Below are 3860 nucleotides of genomic sequence, written 5' to 3' on the forward strand. Positions count from 1 at the left end.
CATTATGTCATAATTAGGCATGCTTAGTGCAATATTATCTAGTAAAATTAGCTTGGGACCGGATCCACTTCTAAAGTCTCTATTGTATAAACTGAAAAACCTATTGTACAACTATTTGAGACTCTGCGATACTATTTCGGTTCTAGGTGAATAGGGATGTGAGAACTTTTCCTTATGTCATGATTAGTTATACTTGATGCAATGTCATTTAATAATTCATATCTTTAGTAATATATGATCGGGATTGGATCATCTTCAAAAGTCACAACTCTGTATTACTGTGTAGAATAACTATTTGAGACTATAGCGGTAGTATTGGTTATCATGGTGACTAGGGTAGGTTGAAATGGATTTCTAGGTCATAATTAGGTCTGCTTAGTGAAATGTTATCTAGTAATATTTTTTCGGGATTTGACCCCCTTCTAAATTCGCTAATATGGCTTACTCTCTAGGACAACTATTTGAGACTCTAGCGGTAGTATTTGTTGACTAGGGTATGTTGGAATGGTTCATTATGTCATAATTAGGTATGCTTAGTGCAATGTTTTCTAGTAATATTAGCTCGGACAAGATCCCCTTCTAAAGTCTCTATTGTATCAACTGAAAAACCTATTGTACAACTATTCCAGACTCTGAGATACTATTTGTTTTCTAGGTGAATAGGGACGTGAGAACTATTCCTTATGTCATGATTAGGTATGCTTAGTGCAATGTTAATTAGTAATTAAGATCTTTTGTATTATGAGATCAAGATTGGTTCACCTTCTAAAGTCACAACTCTGTATTACTCTATAGGATAACTATTTGAGACTCTAGCGTTAGTATTGGTTATCATAGTGACTAAGGTAGGTTGGAACGGTTCTCTAGCTCATAATTAGGACTGCTTAGTGCAATGTTATCTAGAAATATTTTTTCGGGATCAGATCCCTTTCTAAATTCACTACTATGCATTACTCTTTAGGGAAACCATCTAAGACTGTTACGGTAGTATTGTTTGAGTAGTGTACGTTGGAACGATTCATTATTTCATAATTAGGGATGCTTAGTGAAATATTATCTAGTATTCTTAGCTCAGGACCAGATCCACTTCTAAAGTCTCTATTGTATCAACTGAACAACCTATTGTACAACTATTTGAGACTCTGCGATACTATTTCTGTTCTAGGTGTATAGGGACGTGTAATGACCCGACTAACTCTAGACCTCGGACCATTAAAAACTACTAAACAGAACTGCAAATTTGAATACATATATAAGAAATAACATAACTTTATTGAAAACCCAAAATATTGTGCCAAATTCAAAGTAAAGTATGGGTACCCATTGTTTAGTACATAAAACATAATAACATAACTTTAATCAGTTGTTTAAATACTAAGTGCGGAAATACATAAAACCTAAATGAAAATACTTGAAAACAACATCATCCTTGATCTTCCAGCAGTCCATTCAATCCATTCATCCTCAACAAACATGCCAAGCTGCCACGAATCCTTCCCGCTTCTATGCTCATTTTCCTGCACCATCTAAAAAGAAAGGAATGAGCCTAATGCCCAGTGATAAACGAGTTTTAGGCTCGTTTATGGTCCTAGTTTTTCGGCTATTTTTCATTAGTTAGGATTATTTTAGTTCGGAATTATGCTCGTTTGTTCTTGTTTCAGGGTGATTAATGTTAAGTGATGCAAACGTTGGAAAGGAGCGAAAATGGAATGAAATTGAGACGGATTTGTGACTTTTGTTGGTTCTGTAAGTAGCGCTACAGCGCTACCTTAGGAGCGCCGTAGCGCTAGGAAGAAATCTTGAAGAGGCTCGGCACTGACTTTAGCGCTACAGCGCTGGTGCCCAGATTTTCCCCCATTTTGGCTCTGAGTTTAGCGCTACAGCGCTACAAGGGTAGCGCTACAGCGCTGGGGTCGCGATTTCTGATATACCTGGCTATTTTTGATGGGCAATTCAGTCTTTTCCAGAGGGAACTTTTAGTAGGTTTTTTTTGGAATCATATAGGTGACTGAAAGAGGGCTAAAGAGGACAACGACGGCTGGAGTAAGAACACCATATTGGAGGATTCGTCCCTGAGTTTTTCATCTTTTTCTGTTAATTTTCATGTTTGTAATTGAACTATTATATGGCTAGAATGAATATCATAGGCTAAATTTTCTTTTAGGGCTTTTATGTGAATCTTTTGGAAACCCTTGTTATGGTTTAATGCAAAATTGATATTCTTCTTCATCTCTTTCAATTCCTTGCAATCTATGTTAATTGTGCGATTATTGATTGATCACCTCTAATTGCTATTTTATGAATCAAATTGAAATCTGAAAAGTGAAATTTGATATGCTTTGATTGTTTGGATGCAAATTTAATTTAGAACGAAAGTATCTAGATTATTTGTTTATTTTCTGAGTTGCGTGGCTAATGCCCTCTACATGATTCAACTTACCATAGAAATATAGGAAGTTGTCATTTAGATTGAATTTCATAAGTCTTGACCAGATTATGAATTATTGTTGCAACTTATTCTTGAATAGGGAGAAGGGGATATAGATGCTTGCATTAGGAAATAATAGGGTGGAAAAATAGAGGATCATAATTGTCCTAATTGTATTTTCTTTGTTAATTTGTTTAATTCTTCATTGTGCTTCGTTAGTATTTTTCTTAGTTTAAAATCTCTGATAATTGTTTAATCAAATAGAATTAAAGGATTAATTGATTGGTAATTGATAAATCAGTCCTTGAGGACGATACTTGGTTTTTACCCTTTTATTACGAACTGCGACTGTGTGCACTTGCACAGCATAAAATATCGCAACAAGTTTTTGTTGTGTGCACTTGCACAGCATAAAATATCTCAACAAGTTTTTGGCACCGTTGCCAGGGACTGAAAATAATTATCAATATCAGTCTAATTAATTTTTATTCTAATTTGATTTTAATTTATTTGTTTCTAATCTATTTAGTTGCTTAATTTTTCTATCTCAGGTGAATTTTGGTATATGCGTGGCAGAAAAGGAAAAGCCACACTTGTTCCTCTGAATCCCGAGATTGAAAAGTCTTGCAATCAAATCAGAAAGAACAAGAGAGAGGCCCAGAATTCTGTGAAGATGGCACAGAATGACGGGGATGGCAGGAATGTTCTAAATCCAGGAGTTGTACAAGGGATTCAGGCTCAGACCATTGCTGAGAGGAGCCTGAGAGATTATGTGCTACCCACTCTGACGGGAGTACAAAATAGTATACGCCCACCAGCTGTAGAGGCCAACAACTTCGAAATCAAGCCTGCTATTTTACAAATGGTGCAGTCCTCTGTGCAATTCAATGGGTTGCCCTATGAAGATCCTCACACCCATTTGTCCAACTTTCTGGAGTTGTGTGGAACCTTCAAATATAATGGGGTGAGTGATGACGCAATCAAGCTTAGGCTCTTCCCATTTTCTCTAAGGGACAGAGCTAAAAGTTGGCTGAACTCTCTGCAGCCAAACTCCATTGTCACCTGGCAAGATCTAGCTCAGAAATTTTTATCCAAATTCTTCCCTCCATCAAAGGCTGCTAAATTGAGGGGAGAGATAAATAACTTTTGCCAGAATGACGGAGAGTCACTGTATGAAGCTTGGGAACGGTTTAAGGAACTCCTGAGAAGATGTCCTCATCATGGCATTGAACAGTGGATGCTAGTACAGAATTTCTACAATGGTTTATGTCCAACAACTAGAACTATTATTGATGCTGCAGCAGGTGGCACTTTTATGAGCAAGAGCGCAACTGGAGCTTATGAGCTGCTAGAGGACATGGCTACAAATAACCATCAATGGTCTGAGGAAAGATCATCTGGAGTCAGAAAGGTAGCTGGGGTGCATGAGCTG

The 3860-nt window shown here is 36.9% G+C and overlaps 1 non-coding gene across 1 annotated transcript; it reads right to left on the reverse strand.

Moving 5' to 3' along the window:
- Positions 1 to 3548: 3548 nt before the first annotated feature.
- Positions 3549 to 3655, reverse strand: LOC133793143 (small nucleolar RNA R71). The gene has a single exon (XR_009874603.1). It is a non-coding gene; the product is annotated as a small nucleolar RNA R71 (small nucleolar RNA).
- Positions 3656 to 3860: the final 205 nt, after the last annotated feature.

This window comes from Humulus lupulus, chromosome 7, assembly GCF_963169125.1.
Source record: "Humulus lupulus chromosome 7, drHumLupu1.1, whole genome shotgun sequence".
In the NCBI taxonomy this organism is placed as follows: domain Eukaryota; kingdom Viridiplantae; phylum Streptophyta; class Magnoliopsida; order Rosales; family Cannabaceae; genus Humulus; species Humulus lupulus.